Source organism: Bos javanicus, chromosome 11 (assembly GCF_032452875.1).
Source record: "Bos javanicus breed banteng chromosome 11, ARS-OSU_banteng_1.0, whole genome shotgun sequence".
In the NCBI taxonomy this organism is placed as follows: domain Eukaryota; kingdom Metazoa; phylum Chordata; class Mammalia; order Artiodactyla; family Bovidae; genus Bos; species Bos javanicus.
Window position 1 is genome coordinate 19,223,375 of NC_083878.1, and position 20,484 is coordinate 19,243,858.

A 20,484-nucleotide genomic window follows, 5' to 3' on the forward strand; every position below is an offset into this window, starting at 1 on the left:
CGTACAGAGTTGGACAGGACTGAAGCGACTTAGTAGCAGCAGCAGAAGCTACCCAGCAGGCAAAGGAGTCTGGGAAATGTAGTTTACAGGCTCCTAGCTACCTGTACACAAGACAGTATTAAAGGGCAAGTATGGGTCTGAGCACCAAAATTTAAAACTCTAGTGCATGCATCTGTAGCATAAAATGTTTATGTGAGATGTGGGTTTGATCCTTGTGTCAATAAGATCCCCTGGAGAAGGAAATGGCAACCCACTCCACTATTCTTCCCTGGGAAATCCCATGGACAGAGGAGCCTGGTAGGCTGCAGTCTCTGGGGTCTCAAAGAGTTGGGATGACTTACTAAACAACAACTAGCAATTATAATTTTCCTATATAAATGTTTAAGGAAATAAGTAACAAAACACAAACAGATGTATGACAAGGACGTTTGTAATGGTGTCACACTCGGTAAGATGTGCCATGTCTGGTTGTTTTTCCCTTCCTGTATTCATGTTGCAACCGGATTTGACCCACGAGTTCAGAAGTGGCATGTGTCACTTCCAGGATGCATTTCATCTCCCTCGTGAACTGCTCCAGAGTTACCTTTTCCCTCTGGCACAGTGACCAGTGACATTCGAGATGGCACTGCTGTTACACTAGGTCCCTATGTGACTGTGATGTGCAGAGGTCCCTTGCTAACCCTGTACATGAGTGAAAAATAAATCTGTTATTTTAAGCAATGGAGAGTTACTTGTTATAACAACATAGACTAGACAAATTTGACTCGAACACATGGAATGATTTATGAGAGCAGAGAATTACAACCAATGTGTTCAATAGTACAGGAAAGTGAAATAAATGACTATATATCCACGTCATGGAATATATTGTTGCCAGTGAAGAGTGCTTTTGGAAAATATTGAAAGAGATGAGAAAATCTTCACTATCAAAAATTAAGTGGAAAAAATAGAATATAAAACAATATATATTAAATGAGACTCATACATGAGATTATACAGTAAGTCCCCTACATAAGAACCTTCAAGTTGCAAACTTTCAAAGATGCAAACATTTGTTTGCATGTCCCATCAGGTAAGTTAATTCACGTGTCTGGCATACATTGTCATGTGTGTGCATCCTCTACAAGGGTTGTGCTTTTGTGCACTTTACTGTACAGTACTGTATCAAGTGCAGGAGTACAGTATCTCTAGAATGCCTAGGATGTTCAGAAGCAAGTGTAAAATCAGTGGTATATAGCCTAGTTGGGTACCTAGGCTAACTTTGTTGAACTTACGAACAAACTGGACTTACGAATGCGCTCTTGGAATGGAACTCATTCGTATGTAGGGGACTTACTGTACATAAAATGTTCTGCGCAGTGAATGCTGAAATGGTATGTTATTGTTGTATAATCAGAAACATGTAAATGACACAGTACTGGCTCAGTGGCCGGGCCACCCCAGATTCGGACACATGCTTGACGTTCTGGCTGAGATGGCCCTAAGCAGTGGTGTGTATTGTTCGTGTGGTGGTAGCATCAGGCAATGCTGCAGTTCCTCATGACACTCGTGGGTATGACCAGCCAGCGTCTTTCTGGGACTTCTCTCTTGCTGCTGAGACGTGAGATGCTGTGGGCTCCAGGCTAAATGATGGCATGGAACCCAGTGAACACCCATCCAATGGGGCCTCTGAGGTTGCACGTTGCCGGCAAAGATGTGGAGCATGCTGCTGACATACGTCTACACCTCGACTTGCCCTGAGGACGTGTCTACACTCTGGCTTGCCCTGAGGACTGTGCCTTACACTGCAGATGCCACAGCTGCTATCTTGGACCCAGCCTCCCAGACAGACAGCTTAGAGGGAGTAACGTCCTGCAGAGCAAGCTTTGATCAATGGAAATGGAAGTCGGTGGATTACACCCCCAGGATGGAGCTGTCACAGCTCCACAGCAGATTTCTGAAGACATCCTACAGGAAGGAGCAATCAACAGCACTTGTCACCACTTCATAACCTGCCCTCCTTCCTCCTCTGCCTCCCTCTCGCTTCCTGGGATTGGGCTCCCCAGTAAAGTGTTTTTTAAGATTTAGCCTTAGCACTGTTTTCTAGGGATTGGCCTCAAACAGTTATTTACGCTTCCGTACATATTTTATGGTTCCAAGTATATGAGCAATGCTTCTAACAGAGCTTATACAACCCTTCCCCACCTACCCCGTAGCAGCACACGGCCATGTCTCGCACAGGCTTCCCCTCCCAGTCTCCTGAAGGAGGACACAGAGGTGAGGATAAGGCAGAGACAGAACATACAAGGAGGCTTTAGTGCCATAACTGCTTGCATCTCAGCAAAGCTGTATGAATTTTAGATGTTTGATTACTTTAGAAATGCCAAGAAAAGAACACAGCAACATTTCATTTCCCAAGGGATGACAGCAGATGCAGGGTCGCTAATAAAAGCGTGTACAGCTCTCCCAACGCCTTGCTGTAGGAGAGTTCCATCACAGCGTGTTGCAACTAGCGCAGAAAGCGTATTTCTTCTTTCTCCCTATATCAGACCTGACTTTCCACGGCCTCATTCACCTACTTGTACCTGCAGGATCTAGACAAGCTCTTCTGTGATTGGCTTCTGCCCTGGAGCAGCTCAGAAACAGCTATTAGCCAGGTCCCTCTGACACAGAGGTGCACTTTGGTCTCCCTGGGCCCCTAGCTGGCCACCTTGAATTTCACAGCTTCAGAGCTTGCCTTGGTCTGAGCCTTCCTGTCTCGGGAGCCAGGCTCCTGGCTTCCTCTAACTCCCGATTCTGGGTGTCCCATTACCTGTGAGTCATCTCGCTCATAGACTCTTGGCCTGCTTTCACTTCCTGACACCAGAGCTGGTGCTGGTACCACTCACCTTTCAGGCACTGACCCTTGGCATATGGCAGACCCTGCTGGCCCCAACATTTGCCTTGACTAATCACCCACCGCCTCCCACATCTTGTAGCATAAAATGTGATCACTCATTTTTAAATACAAACTGTCTCTTGTTCACACTAAATAAATTGTTCACTACCAATGGTCTCCAACTTGATGAAAGCAGAAGCCAAAAGGAGTTATTTAAATAAGATCATGAAAGCTAAGAGAGGACTCTTTTATGAGAACAAATTCTCTTTATAAAAATATCAGTAATACTTTGCTGAGTACCTACTAGCTGCCAGGTACTAATCTAAGGAATTTTACAGCCATTAGCTCACTAAACCAACACAACAGCCCTATGAGGTAAGTCCTCTGATTGCCATTTTATAAAAAGGTGAAGAGTATACCTTCTATTTCATTACTTCTCCATGTTGTAAAATAGCTGATCAGTACCTTGAAGTCTCTCACCAGTCTTTTAAAAAAATATTTATTTTTTATTTGGCTGCACTGGCCTTAGTTGTAGCATGCGGGATCTTGAAGCTGTGGAGTGTGGGATCTAGCTCTCTGACCAGGGATCAAAGCTGGGTCCCCTGCTTTAAGAACATGGTCCTATACACCGGATCACCAGGGAATTCCCTCTCCCCAGTCTTAATGTATCTCTCATAACAAAAATTATGACTTAATAATAAATTTGCTATTGTTGTTCAGTCGCTAAGTCATGTTCCACTCTTTGTGATCCCATGGATGCAATACCAGGCTTCCCTGTCCTTCACCATTTCTCGGGGTTTGCTCAAGTTTGGTCTGTTGATAACGGATATCGATTTTAACATGGGCTCAATATCTTAAATTTCTACTACTCTTATTGGTTGTCTTCCAAGTAACCATAACAAACACGTAGTACAGTTCAGCATTATGCATCAAAATTTAAAATAGTCTTTCCTTTTCATCTTAAAATTTCACATCTAAAAAAAATAGAAGTTCTCCTGGTAGATAAATATATGTAAAAGAATATTTACCACAGTGCCATTTATAGTATCAAAAAACTGGGAACAAATTGACTATTCATCAGCAAGTGATTCATTCACTTAATTAAGGCATATTCATACAATGGCCTGCTATATACTATCGATTCATTTAAAAGGAGAAGGGTACATCTGTGTGAGCTAACATGGAAGCATGTCCAAGATATGGTGTCAAATGAAAAAAGATAAGACTACAGATTCTATTAATGCAAAAAAAGTATACTTATAAATTATACAACTTATAAATTTATAATAATACATAACATACATTTATATAATGTCTGAAACACTGAATTATTAATATTAGTGATTTCTCTGTGGCATTAGATCAGTTATGGGGGTAGCAGTGGGGGTTTTCATTTTCTATCTTATATGCAATTATATTTTTTACATTTGAAACGTGTATGTTTTTTATAAGAAAAAACATTAAATATACCAATTTCTATTCTGAAACTAAAATTTTCATGAAAGGCAAATATTCCATGTAGTTATTTTTTACACCAGTGAACAGAGGACTGACTGTCTCATGAAAACTTCAGGTCTTGTCTTCATGGGAAATGTGTAAAAATCCTCTATTCTTATTCTATGCTCGTCTGTTGCCAAGGTAGTGTTAGATAAATTTAATCTTTTTACACAAGTCAATATTTAACAATTCTAGCATGTTGTAAGTTACATATTTCTTTTTTACCTCCCTTCTGTTTTATTATATAGCTTTATTTTTATACCAGGGTGACGTGTTTGGAAATCATTGTGATGTTCGTATTACATAAACAGAAGCATATTGAATTCCATGGATTATCTCACATTAACTCGGTTAGGTCGGTGGCTAGTGTCTGTGCCCACAAGAGATGTCTTAAAAATCTTTAATGTATTTTAAGATAATGGATTCCTCGTTCCTTATACAGACTTGCTAAGTAAGGAAGATTCAAATGCAGAAAGATTTAAGTAGAAAAAAATGCACACCCTATGAATTCAGTTGTGTTACCCAACTTGTAATTACTCAAAGGTTTCTGAAGAATCAGTAATTGAAATTTAATTCACATCTGGGTTCCAAGTTTATGTAAGAAACTAAGTTATCTAAAGTTTGGGGTTATCAACTGAATAAACTATGCCTAGTGTTTCTAGCCTTAGCATTCTAGTCTTGCTTTAGGGAAAGCCTTCTAAGATATAAACCTCTCACTATAAAAATAGTAGTGAAGAACTTCCGGTGGTTCAGTGGTTAAGAATCCATGCTTCTGTTGCAGAGGGCAAAGGTCTGATCCCTGGCTAGGGAACTAAGGTCCCACATGCCATGTGGTATGACAAAAAAAATAAATAGTAGTAAATAGTAGTAGTATTATTGAACACATTTCCTAGTAACTTAGATTTATTAAGTGCTTTCACAGGTATAGACAAGTTCAAAACTGGTAGTGAGGCAAAGGGAAAATCTCCAGGATAGTTAAGATTTAAAAACACTTTTTTTTCCCCTGGTGGCTCAGTTGGTAATGAATCTGCCTGCAATGCAGGAGACTCGAGTTTGATCCCTGGGTTGGGAAGATCCTCTAGAGTAAGAAGTGGCAACCTGCTCCAGTAGCCTATAAAATTCCATCCACAGAGCAGCCTGGGAGCTACAGTCCATGAGGCTGCCGAGTTGGACATGATTGAGCAATTGAGCACATATCCACTAGAATGGATAACATTTAAAAAGATGGACAACACAAAAATTGGTAAGGAATGTGGAGAAACCAGCACTCTTATGCAGTGAAAATGTGGATATAAAATGGTACAGCCAATTGGGAAGTGGTCTCAAAATTTCTTATAAATTAAACATACCCCTGTATCATACCCTATGATTAATTCTGCCCCTGGGTACTGACCAAAGAGAAGTTTTTAAGCACTCCCAAAAACATGTGTACCCAAATGTTCATAGAAACTTTACTCCTAATAGCCCCAAACTGGACACAAAGTATGTTAATAAAAGAATATACAACAAACTGCCATATGCTCTTAAATGAGCTACCACTGAGTGACAAATAGGAATAAATCACTGATACAGGCAGCAGCATGGATGTGTCTCCAAGAGTTTATGAATGTCTTTGAGTCTGAATAAAATTTGAATGTCTGAGTGAAAGAACTCTTACTCGGTGAGTACATACTATATAATTCTATTTCTGTGATGTTTTTAAATGAGCAAAACTAATTTATGGTGGAAAAAAGTCAGAAGTTTGCCTTTGAGAGGTGAGTGGGACTTAACTGGGAAACAGCATGAGGGAAATCTGGGGGGTGGGAGGGGTGGATAATGGTAACCTTTTATATTTTGTTAGGGGTTGGGTTACACACATGCGTGTCATTTTCAAAACTTGCAGAGGTATACTTAAGATCCGGGTGCTTTATGACATTCAAATTCTACATCAAAAGAAAAATATGTTAAACAAATATTAAATTCTAGTTACCAATATGTATGCTGAGATAGTTAAAAGTAAACATACTAATGTCTGCAGATTACTTTGAAATGCATGAAAAAAAAGTGAGATGGATTGACAGATGGCTAGATGGGCACATATTGATAAAGTAAAGATATATGTTAATTATCTGGACAGTAGGCATATGAGTGTTCACCATAAAAACCTTTTGACCTCACTGTAAGTTTGGAAATATTCATAATACAATATTGGAGGATAAAAGGAAGGAGAGAATGGGTTAAGTAGAATAACATTAACTGCATCATGAGCAACAAGAGGGGTCATAAGCTATTATTTAATGCTGACAAACAGAACTGTAGATGCCTAAGAATACAAAGATAAACACTAAGAAAGATAATATTATTGACTAAAATTGGAAAGCAAACAAGAGATGAGAGAGGATGCAAGCTAATTTTATTTTGCTCAGAATGTGAAACCAGTGCACAGGAGAGACACTATTAGTATTTCTAATACGTCTTTAAAAATGAAAGAAATGAGATCAAACAAGAGGTTATACCGATAAAGTTATCTATCCTAGGATAAAAGTAGAATTCAGCTCTGTGCTGTATATAAAAGACTTGCCTAAAACAAAAGTGATTCAGAAAGGCTAGAAATAAAAGGCTCTGCAAAGTTGTGCCAGTCAAAAGCAAACAGAAAGAAAGCAGGAGTCAAGGCTCTGATATCAGACAAGGTAGAATTCAATCCAAAAATATTAATCAAGACAAAGAAGATACTATATAACCATGCTGTCCATTTCAGGAGCCATGAGCAACACATAGTAATGTGACCGAGAAATGAATCTTTAATTTTAGTTCGTTCATTAATTTATATAGTGCACAAACCATTTCCATCATCACAAGAAAGTTCTGTTGGGTAGAACTGCTTTATAATATTAAAGACTCCAAGTTACAATGAGGAGATGACAGTTATAAATATCTACATACCAAATAACATAGCATCTACTTTAAAACAGCAGAAATGATGAAAAGACGCATATCCACTACAAGAAAAGACTTTAAAATCAAATTTCTCCATTCAAGACAAACAAGTGAAAATATCTAGAGCTTAAGCATTGAAACTGAAATACACACACTGCAGGAAGACCTAATGAGCTGATCATTCTTTAAGTTCTCAGAATCTCTCTAAATACTCTCTTCTCCCAGCATATGGTTTGCATTTGCAGCCCTTGAAAACATTTGGTGATTTCTTAATAAATTTTCAGTGTTTCTAATGAATATGCATGGCTATAAAAGGAATTATGGGAACACATGAACTGCCCTAAAAACATATTTGCATCATAAGTGTACTAACCTTCAGGGTTGTGCTGTGAATACAATTTGTGGGAATTTTTGAAGTGTTCTGAATTTTTAGGAAGAAAGTCACTGCATAAGCATTTCTGTTTTGGCCTTTTAACTGAGTACATGGGTCCCCAAGGAAAAACCATTTTTGTCCTGCTTCAACTATTCACGCCAATTAAATCCTACAACAGTCGGGTCCATTTGAGAAACAATGCGCCTGGCTCAGCTGACATTTCCTCTGATAATAAGGTATTTGAAAAACATTTCTTGACTTCCTTTCTTAAGCCTACAGCCTGGTGACTGGTGGAATATTCTAAACTTTGTACTGTTACTGGAGCCCAGGTAGAAGGGAGAGTCATACTGGGCTTGTCTTCTCTTTTTTTTTGGCCATGCAGCTTGGGGGATCTTAGTTCCATGACCAGAGACTGAATGCCAGCCTTCAGCAGTGAGAGTATGGAGTCCTTACCACTGGGCCACCAGGGAATTTCCCCTGGTCTTGTTTTTAAATTGAAGACCGATCAATGGCCCATCCACTTCAGCTTCCCAACAAACACAGGGCGGAATTGTTCACCAGGGGAAGAGGTACAGAACAAGATGGAACCCCACCAAAGCCACAAAACCCACCTCTGCTTCCTTCTCTGATAATGACAGAGCCCCTCACAAATGGTGACCCCACACTCTAAGGCCATAGAGTGTTCAGTAGGTAGGTGTTATGGTAACACAGGACTGCCCGCACCTACTACAATTGCCTTTAAGGCTGCATAGGGTCAAGGATTACTTATAGGAAAAGGCTTCTTCCATCCTTATATCCTTTCTAGGAGTCATAAATTAAGACCTTTATTTTTAAAGATTTGATGAGAAGGGGTTTTCTCTGGTCTGCCAAGATGATATCACAGGTTACCTGTGTAGCAACAGGTAGAGCTGGGTCATCAGAAGTCCTGGTTAAATATGTGCATGGACTAGCTTGTGTTGCAGATGCTATTTCTCATTTCAATTACTTATCATCTTTCCTTTGAACCCCAGTATCACAGGGCAGCATAAAGATAGGAACATCCCGGGCTGAAGCCAAGGGCACTGAAAATGTTCCGGTGGCCTAGAAGTGCTTGCCCACCTTGACAACTCATTGGATGGCTTGTCCATCCTTTTCCCCAGAAGCAGCGTGTTGCCATTAGTCAGCTATGTGTGACCAGTGTGGATGTACCAGCTTAAGATGGTCACTGTTTTTATTTTGACCAGCCCAGTTTAGCTGTAGATGATGATGATAAAGTTGCTCTCGCTGGATGAGAAATGAAACACCATATCCACGTAGAGGTGCTTCATCACGAACAGTGTATTTGCCAACATCCAAGGGAACTTATAATTTGATACAACTTGATCATCTTCCTGTGACGTATATCAGAGGAGAAGGTCACCTTCAGTTCATCTTTGGCATGACTCCTAAAGTGGTGTGAAATATCAGAAGTGGCGAGTGTTGGGAGGACAAACATCATCTGGGAAGGTGACCACATCAGTGAAGGCAGCATGAACTCACAGGCCTTGCTGGGGATTCTATCAAACCTTAGAGATGACATCTGGGGCTCAGGAGAGGCAGCAGCTCTGCATAAGGCAGCCTTTAGGGAAGGCTTTCTGTCACACATGTAAGTTGGTGACTGGAGGACTGCTTCAGCAGGGACTCAAACTGTTTCAGTGTTTTTAGTATCTGTTTATTTATTTGGCTGCACGGGGTCTTAATTGTAGCACACGGGATCATTGATCTTTGCTGCGGCATGCAGGAGCTTTAGTGGTGGCATGTAGGATCTGGTTCCCAAGTGTGTATGTGTTAGTCTCTCAGTCGTGTCCGACTCTACCAGGGGTCAAACTCAGGCCCTCTGCTTTGGGAGCTCGGAGTCTTAGCCACTAGACCACCAGGGAAGTCCCCACACTGAAACTGTTTGGCTTAAAGAAATGAAGCAAATGCCTAAAGACATTTAGCTGTCCAACCCTTTGTGACAGCAGCGATGAAGCAGTCTGTTTTTGCAGGGGAGGTAAACTATATAAACATCCAGGCAAACTTCAGCCTAAAGGAAGCCCCACACACCCAGTCTGAAGGGTGAGTTAGCCTTGATAATGGTGGGTTGGATGAACCCAGTGGAGGAAGGTCCTTTTTGGATTCACTGTATTTACATATATGGGCATTTGGGTCTAGTCTTTCTCCCAAAAGGGCTACTTCACTAGTGAATCCTCAACAGAGTTCTCACAATATACAGGGTTTGGAGGATTCCTTTTTACACTTCTGAATCACAGAAGTCCAATCTTCTGGAATCTTACCCTCTTTCTTATCAGTCTTGGGTGGAGCAGAGAATTTGCTTCGCAGCTCATGTTCTGGAATCCAGGCTATGGTCCAAAGGCAGGCTCCTTTCACCCAAGATTGCAGACCATGAGATTGGCCAACATATAGTAGGGGTCTCAGAACCAGAGCCTAGACACATGGCCCCAGTGCATCAGCCAATCCAAGTGACTGTTTGGAGAAACCCAGAGAAACCATTTTTGTCTTCATTCATTTAAGAAATATTCATTGATAGTCAAATAAATGCCAGGTACTTGTTCAAGAAGGTAGGGGTTTGTCTACAAACAACAACAAAATATATATCCCTCCTTTGGGCTCCTTACATTTGGTAGGGAAGAAGACAGTGATGAAGGAAGACAGAAGCGGGCAATAGAAGCAAACTGGAAGGCGTCCCGGAATCAGAGGCAGGTATCTGCAGGTTCATCCACAGCCTGCATGGACCTGAGAGGCGCTTTCCTGGAGCCTGAAGCTGGGCAATAAAGCCAGCCGACGGACAGCCTCTCTCCATTCCTGTTTTTTTTCCATTTGTAAAACTGAGATTATGATATCTGTTTGCAGATGCTTTGAATTCCAGGTGTGCAAAACGATCCCTGATGTGAATGCAAAGTTATTCTCACTCCAACATGAAAGTTCTCTGGGCTTTTCGATCTTGTCACATTTGAAAGCCATGTGCTCCAGTAGAATGGCCCCTGGACTGCCCTCAGGGTACCCGTGTTCCGGTCCAGCTCTGCCCAGAAGATGTGTAACATTAGGCAAAGTGCTTAACCTCTTCGAATCCTAGTCTCTCTGCCTGTAATATGACTGTGTTGGGCCAGGTGATTGGTAAGCTCAAATTTTTTCATATCTCTGATGTACTTCAGAGCAATATAATCACCTGAACCAGTCTTACCAGTACAAATGGTGCTCATGACTTAGGAAAATTCCCTTGTTGTAGCTTATGGCCTGAAATAACTTTCTTTCATTTAAACCAACAATCTTATTCTTGTTGTTTCCTAGACCAAAATTGTGTGTTTTTCCTCCTTTTCACTTCTCTCCTGAGCATTTAATTAGCAATTTCAAGATCTCTTCCAATAGTTTTGCCATCATATTTAGCTTTTCGGTTGCTCTTATGAGCTTTTTTCTTGTTTTTCTTACTTCAAATCAATGTTCTTGTTGTTACTTACACACACGGCCGTGGCATGTTAGTAATATATAGTAGCAGCTAAACATCAAGTACTTACTATAAGCAAGCACAAAACATCTCATATACTCATCACAGTAACACTAAGGGAAGCACTGTTATCGTCTTTATTTTGTAACAGAAGAAAAGATGCATTGAGGGGTAGGAGGTTTCCTAGAGTTAAACAGCTAGAGATAGCCCAGCTTGGATTATCTGACTCTAGAGTTCAAAGTCCAGACTTCTACTCCAAAGGGACTCAGTTGGCATCTAAAGAGAGGAGAGCACAGAGAGATAAAGAGGAAGGGAGAGAGAGGGAAAGGAAGGAAGGAGGAGAGAGGAAGAAAGGGGAGAGGAAAAGAGAGAGAAGGAAGAAAAAAAGGAGGGAGGGGAATGGGGAGGGAAAGGAGAAGAGAGGGAGGAAAAAAAGAGAAGGAAAGGGAAAAAGAAAGAAAAGCAAAAAAATTAAAGAAAAATAATTTAAATGCTTACACTATTTTTTCATTGCATGGAAAATGCATTAATATTACACTTTAGAGTATCTGCTGTACTGAAAACAAGCATAACCATGAGAAAAATAAGACTTCTTATTTTAGCCATTACAATGTTGTTATCTGGGTCTATTTAGGAAGCCGCAAAATGGGGGCAGCATTCTAACCTTTGACTCTGAAATTAGATCCTGGGCCTGACAGCAAGGACAGAGCAGGCAGCATGTGGCCCAAGGTCAAAGACTGCCCAAGACCAACCCAAAGGCTCATGCCCTGATAGAGGTTAAAACGAATTCACAAATCCCATAACAATAAATAGGGACTCTTTCTGAGCCTCCGAATAACCCATTCTATTTTCAAATAAGGTCAACTCAGGAAGCTGAGGTTAGAACAACTAAGGGCCAAGAATACTCCATCGCTGGAAGGCCTGCCCTTCATCAACAGTTGCGTGCCTGTGATGCTCTCTGGCTTACCTACATTCATGACCATTTGGGGAAAGCTATGATATCTCACTAAAGCCTCAGCTTTGCTCCTAAAGGTCAGGTGCCCACAGCAGAGAGGCAGGCAGTGGCTCCCGCCCACAGGGGCAGCGTTCTGTTCCACTGTAGGGCAGGGCCTCCAGCACCAGCACAGCTGTTGTCAGAAGGTCCTTACACTCCATCATGTCTATTGACAACCTGCAACCAGCTAGGTCAGGCACTTAAAGCTTCACTACAGTTATTTATGAGTCACTGTAACTTCAGGGTTTTTTGTTTCATGCAAAGATCAGAAATACAAAAGTAGATCAATTTAATCAGAGAGCTAGAGAGTTAAGTGTCTTGAACCTATAAATTCTTAATCTCTATAGACCAGTAATCACCTCTCACTGCCTTCTAAAAATTATTTATACAAGTTTATTCAATCTCAACGATCTTATTTTCCCTCAAACCATTCATATTGGTTTAACAAGGGAGCAGGGAAGCCTGTGGGAGCAAATGCATTTATGTTCTACAAAAGCTTATAAAACATGTAAATCTAATAGAGACCAGTCTGCCTCTTATTTCGTTAAGGTATGTTTGCCTGAAACCAGAGAGGAGTATTTTTGCAATCAAAGCTATAAGGTTTCTTAAAAAATAACATCTATCTTTTTTTTTTTTTTACCATCTTGCTATGCTATGCTATGCTAAGTCACTTCAGTCGTGTCTGACTCTGTGCGACCCCATAGACGGCAGCCCAACAGGCTCCCCCGTCCCTGGGATTCTCCAGGCAAGAACACTGGAGTGGGTTGCCATTTCCTTCTCCAATGCATGAAAGTGAAAAGTGAAAGTGAAGTTGCTCAGTCGTGTCCGACTCTAGCGACCCCATGGACTGTAGCCTACCAGGCTCCTCCATCCATGGGATTTTCTAGGCAAAAGTACTGAAGTGGGGTGCCATTGCCTTCTCCGCTTACCATCTTAACCATTTTTAAATGTACAATGCAGTAGTATTAACCTTAAGCATATTGTTTTGCAATTTTTTCATACTGCAAAACTGAAACTCTATGTCCATTGAACAATAATTTGCCTTTCCCTCATCTCTTCTTAGCCTCTGGCAACCACCTATTACTTGCTGTCTCTGTGATTTTGACTATTTTAAGTACATTATGTAAGGTGTTATCATGCTTCATCTTTTTCTGACTGGCTTATTTCACTTAGCATAATGTCTTCCAGGTTGATCCAAGCTGTAGCATTTGACAGGATTTCCTTCTTCTTTAAGGCTCAATTATATTCCATTGTATGAACATACAACCTTTTCTTGATTCATTCCTCTGCCCATGAATATTTTGGTTACTTCTACCTCTTGGCTATTATGAATACTGCTGCAATGAGCATGAGTATGTAAATATCTCCTTGAAATCCTGTTTTCAATTCTTTAGGGTATATATCCAGAAGTGGGATTTCTGGATCCTATGGTAGTTCTGGAAGAAAAGCTATGACCAACCTAGACAGCATGTTAAGAAGCGAAGACATTACTTTGCCAACAAAGGTCTGTCTAGTCAAAGGTACGGTTTTGCCAGTAGTCATGTATGGATGTGAAAGTTGGACTCTAAAGAAAGCCAAGCGCCGAAGAATTGATGCTTTTGAACTGTGGTGTTGGAGAAGACTCTTGAGGGTCCCTTGGACTGCAAGGAGATCCAACCAGTCCATCCTAAAGGAAATCAGTCCTGAATATTCATTGAAAGGACTGATGCTGAAGCTGAAACTCCAATACTGTGGCCACTTGATGCGAAGAACTGACTCACTGGATAAGACCCTGACGCTGGGAAAGATTGAAGGCGGGAGGAGAAGGGGACGACAGAGGATGAGATGTTGGATGGCATCACCAACTTAATGGACATGAGTTTGAGTAAGCTCTGGGAGTTGGTGATGGACAGGGAAGCCTGGCATGCTGCAGTCCATGAGGTTACAAAGAGTTGGACACACTAAGCAACTGAACTGATGGTAGTTCTACTTTTAATTTTTTGAGGAACCTCCATACTGTTTTTCATAGCAGTTATACAATTTTAGGTTGCCACTGATACACAAAGTTTCCAATTTCTCCACATTCCTACCAACACTTGCTACTTTCTGTTTGTTTTTTGTTTTTATAGTGGCCATCTTTTTTTTATTTCTTTTTTTTTTATAGTGGCCATCCTAATGATATCTAATGATGAGGTGCTATCTCATTGTGGTTCCTCTCTGCATTTTATAAAAAGAAAAGTAACAACCAAGCAAACAGTTTTAAGTAGTTCAATTAAACACTCTATTCAATTATTCCTACCACCCTCAGACACTACCGTCTCTCTGGCTCTAATCTATTCTTTGTCCAGTGATAAAAAGCACTGTTTGGTGCAAAAAGTAGTCAGCCTACATAGATCCTCCGACTCAGCACTCCACCTCCAGGTACAGAGTCAACATAAGTAAGCATGCATGCCCACTATCAGACATGTATAAAAATGTTCATAGTAACTTTATTCATAACAGCCCAAACCTGGAGATGGCCAAAGTCCATCAACAGTACAATGGAAAAATAAACTATCGATGTTGACACAGTGGAATAATAAACAGCAGTGAAAAAAATGAACTTCTACATGTGCCAACTTGGATGAATTTCACATACATAATATAGAGTGAAAGAAGCAAGGTTCAAAAGAACGTGTACTATATGATTTCATTTGTATGAAGCTCAAAAAAAGGCAAAACTATGTAGACAGAGGGCTGACTATCACTTCCATTGGTGGAGTACTGACTAGTAGGATACACAGGGATTATTTGGGATTTTGTAAATATACCTTAATTAGGTACTAGTTATATGAATAAATACATAAATGAAAATTCATTAAGTTGCAGTTTACTTAAATCTGTATACTTTCCTTTATATAAGTTACAGCTATCTAAAAAAATAAGATTAATCTTAGCAAGAGGATACATTTGCAGTGATAAGATACCCTTCCTTTGCAATTTTTTTTGAGAGGCTACTACCCAAAACTAGTAAATGTGTTGGAGGAATGTGGGAAAGGGAAAAAAATGGCAAACTCAGCATTGCAGTGAACTTCAAAAAATGGGAGAGAAATGAACATAGAGATGAAATAATAAAGTTCATTTACCTTGCACCTAAGACACTTCTTGGCGGTAAAGTAGAAAAAATAAATTAACTTGGAGGGTATTCATAGTCCTCTAATTTACTATGGTATCCTCAGCACTTGAATGTGTTAATTTTTAAATGCTAAAATCCATCACTCAGTTGTCATTCACAACAATTAATTGTGAATCCACTGTGAGCTTAGTTCTGTTTATATGCAGTTGTTGCCTTGCATTGTTAGGCATAGAGTTACATTTGTTTGTGTTCATTCCTTATCGCCACAAAGCAATCCGGTGATGTAAATAGAGGGTTGAAAATCAAGCCATTGCTGGAAGATTAGTGCTCTACATAACTCAGCTCTAAATAGAGTTCCATTAACTCTTCAATATTAAAGGAAGCACTGCCTCATGAAGTCATCCTAATTTATAGCCAGGACTCTTTATTAGTAATAATAACATGGCAATATCTAGATTTTGAGATATAAAAGTAAACCATATAATAAATTCCAGTTTAATTAGTCTGTGTTTTCCACTGAAACAGGTCTTGGCTAGCAACACCTATACTGGGACGGACAATTAGGTGCTACTGGATCCCTCCAGGATTAGAAGTATATATAATTCAAGACAAACCTGCTTCTTGTGTGCGGAGCCACATGAAACAGTTACAGTTCCTCCCACCACCCAGTGCAAGCACTGTCCTCTCTCCCCTGCACAATATACCATCATCCCACCCAGAGTCTCTGCTTCCATCCTGTCCTAATCTACTCTCTGCACAACAACTGGAGCGGTCCTTTTAAAACCTAAGTCAGGCCAAAACCCTTCTTTGATTAAAACCCTCCAAAGTCCTTGCAATGATTACAAGGTCTTGCACTCTCTGGCTTCTCTAAGTCCTCTGACCTTCTTTACAACACACTCCCCTTTCACTCTCTACTCTCCAGCCAGCTGGCCCCTTGCTGATCATGAAAGCTCCTTTGCACCTATTTCCTGGATACCTGCAGAGCTTGCTCTCTGGTGGCTTTCTTGACTTAGTTCAACTCTCACCTCAGCTAAGAGACCACTGACGGCTCTACGGCTCTAAGACAGCCCCTTCAAACAACATCTATTTCTCTTCCTTCATGGCACTTATCAGCACCCTACTTGTTTTAAATGCACTTGCTTATTGGACTACTGTCCATGTCTCTCCTCTTGTATGTGAGCTCCCCCTGCTGGAGTGTAGGGACTTTGTTCACTGTTGCATTCCCAGAATCTAGTACAGTGCCTGGTAATGATAGGTGTTCAGTAAATACTTGCTGATTAATTATATAATGTATGATTTAATGCATATTCAGAGAGAATCTGTAGGCATTTTTAAGTTCAGAACTAGAAAATAATTTCTAAGCTGTATATTGTCTAAGTTATTAGGGTATCATCAGTATTCTTCTAACACAGGCATGTATAGATGTGTTGTTTATGACATTTAAAAAGACATTGATATATATGACAAACTGCACCACTCATTCCAGTGACATGATATAAATCGAGCAGAGAACTTCATGATACTGACTGTATCATAATGTTTGGCCATCATACTGTATCTAGCAGCAAATAAATCTATATCAGGGTTACAAAGAGCAAGAGATTTCTTATAGTCCCTTGATATATACCATCTGGTGCAGGAATACTGTAACTTCCACTCCTTCATTGTTCAATAGAAATATACAGACATGCATAACCACTCATTTCTCTACAAGAGTAAGCTGACTGTAGCCTGTGTACCAAATATAGGCCAGCAGCCTGTTTTTGTATTACATGAAAGCTAACAATAATTTTTATATTTTAAAGAGTTGTAAAATAAATAAAAAAGGATGCAACCAGGACCCTATGCGGCCAAGAAGGCCTAAAACATTTGCTTTACAGAAAAGTTCACTGACTCCTGCTCTACAAAATCAGGTTAATGGACATGATTTTTGGATTCTCAGGAAAAAGGGTCTTGAAAAAAAATACCTTGGAAAAAAATACCTGGAACATGGACGGTGCTGAAACATCTGGTTTGGCTTATTGAATCAGTCCATATTTCAAAGGCAATGCATTTTCTATTAAGAAAATGCAGTGAAAAAGACTGAGGAAAGTGATGCTGATCAGAAAAGCATACACTGCCCTGTGAACTTTCAGTCTTAAGTTTCAGAAGGGGAAAAATCTAGGTAAAACTAAATTTAAAAACTAGTATAAGGCAAAACATGAATGAAGGGGGGGAAAATAAGCTCAGTGACATTAGGGCCAAGTTCCTCTTTGGATTCCAAAATGCCCATGAACAACCATTCTCCCATCTTTTAAGAATGGAACTTCTAAATTTGAGCTTGGAAGAAGTCTGTCCAACTAAAGACTGTATTTCCCAGTCTCCCTTGCAGCTAGGCATGGCCATGCTCTGGTCAGTGAAATATGAACAGAAAAAGATGCATGTCATGACCATGGGGCTAGCTTCTAGGTTTTTCAAAGAATGAGACAGCCTGTTTCCCTTCCCCTCCCCTTCCCATTGGCTGGGAGATGGAAGATGCAAGTTAAGGGTTGCAGAGTCATCCTACCAACCTTAAACTGCTTAGCTAGGTAATTTTTTTAAGAGCAACGTAAGCTCCTATCTTGTTTAAGTCTTTGACATTGAAAGATGAGGGACAATAATGTTGCTAAGAGCATGAGGTTTTTATATACATCAATGCAAAAAATTTATGTGTGTTAGTTGCTCAGTCATGTCTGACTCTTTGCAACTGCATGGACTGGACCCCACCAGGCTCCCCTGTTCATGGAATTCTTCAGGCAAGAATACTGGAGTGGGTTGTCATTTCCATCTCCAGGGGGTCTTCCTGACAGAGGGATAAAATCCAGAGCTCCTGCATTGAAGGCAGATTTTTCACCTTCTGAGCTACAGGAAAAAATATATACTTCTAACAAAATTTTAGCGTAAGAGTAATTTTGTCACTATCATTTAGAATTGTATTCATGTATTAACTCATAAGATATATAAAAAACATTTGTATTTTCTTTATGAAATGTTATGGTTCTACAATTTAAATTTAAAACTTTGGTCAACCTTAAATTTATTTTTGCATAAAAAGTGGTTTTTGTTGTTGTTGTTCTAACCAAATATTATTTCAATAACCTCTCTGATCTGAAAGCCTACCTTTATTATTTGTGCATGCATTCCTTCTTTCACTCAACAAACATCAGTTGAATGCCTAGTGTGCCAGGCACTGCGCTAGAACCTGGACGGACAGTGATGAACAAAGCCTAATTCCTTCTACAGGGTGCCATACATCGGAGCTTACAGTATGGTGGAGGGATAATAATAAGCAAGTAAACAGTAACAACTTGAAAAAAGGAAACAAATACAGTGCAGAGAGAGAATGACGGGGCAGAGGGTAGGGCCGCTTCCTCTTATAGACTGCTTGAAGGAGGTCCCATTGAATTTAAATTGGAGCTCAAAGTATGAGATGGAGCCAGGCTCACAAGGAGCCTGGGAACAAGAATGCCATGTGGAGAAAGCAGGCATGCATAGGCTCCAAAGGAAAAAGCATCTGACTCTTTGGAGGAAAAGAAAACTGGCCAGTGTGGCTGAGACCTTCTGAGCGTGGAGAAATGTGCTGAGAAATTAGGTTAGTAGGACTAGTGGATCCCAGGATTCAGGGTAGGAATATGGATTTAATTTCAATTGCATGGAAAACCATCAAAAGGTTTAAGCCAAAGGTTTATGTATTCTATTATGATTTGAGGCCATAACTCTGGATGTTTTGAGGACAAAGGCTAGAAGGAGGCTAATAAAAGAAGGAGGAGGACTATAATAAAGAAAATTGGGAAATTACTACAGTAAATTTGGGAAAACAAAACTTCTGTGTACCTTGGAGTCTATTTCAGACCTCAGTTCTGTTCTACTGATCAGATTATTTATTCCCACACCAGTAGCACAGTGCAAACATCTTTATAGCCTCATAACACATTTTATAACATAAATTGTTATATTATATAAATTTTAGCTTCATCATATATTTGTGGTAGAGCAAGTTTTCTCATTCCTTCCAACTCAGAATTTCCTAAATATCCCAACATGTTTATTCTCCCATCTGATCTTTGAGATCATATCAAATTTCACAAACAATCATGATGTGATTTTATTAGGATTGAATGAACTTTACTATTTAATTTTGGGGGAATTAACTTCTTTGGAATATAAAGTCTTCCTGTCATCCAACTGAAAGTCATCTCTCTACATTTATTCTTCTTACCTCAGTAGTTATTTCTACAATAACTTTCTGTAGGTTAGTCCTGTACATTTCTTTTGAAGTTAATTTCTTGATAATCTTTGTTATTGTTGCAGTTGTCATTGGGATCGTTCTCTTGCTGTATTTCTTAATATAAGTTAAGAAAATATAACATATGTTGTAACACAAGTTATAACATATAACTTGTAGTGGAAAGAGGAAAAGATATGAGGGAGAGCTGAGGTGATTGCCTCTTTCTTCTCTGATCCCTTGGTCTCACACCTGGATTATAGTTTTTTAAATTAAAAATAAAGAATTTACAGCCTTTGTTATCTGGCTCCATCCTGACAGCCTCCCACAAAGCAAAGGAGGTCCTGTCTCACGTGAGGAAAGGTGACAAGAGTAAAAAGAAGTATAGGGAGAAAACACTCATCAATTAATATCTCAAAATACCATCCCCTTATAGTATATGTAGATTATACATGTTTCTATGGAAACAGAATGTTGCATGGGATGTTTTACACGGCCTCATATTCTGCTGCTCTCACAAAGACAGTGGTACAGCCACTTAGAGAGAGGTTCAAAGCATGTTCTCAGAACACACAACACATAAACACAGACATATACACAAAGACACACACAGACACACAAACACATCCACAGTGCGAAACACAATCCTCTGAGGGACACAAATACAAATAGTTGGGTTGTTTTTTTGTTTTTGTTTTTTTTTGGTCAGTACTCTTTCTGTATTTTCCAAATTTTTGCCAATGAACCAATTGTACTTTTATAATCAGGGAAAAAGTTGTTTGCAACCTGAGAGAATTTCAAATAAATCTGAGTAAAGAGGGGGAAGATTCCATGCTTAGTTAGATATTCTCCAAGAGTATGTGGCTTGAAAGTAATACCTGCATCTGAAAACTGAAATCAGACCATAAGACCCTCTGTAATTCCAAAAGGACTGAAGGACTGAAGTGAAGAAAGAAAGAGAAGAAGAAAAAAGGGAGAGAAACGGAAAAATACAAAGTATGACTCTACAGAGAACTCTTTGAAGACTGGGAGAAGCCAGCCCTATGG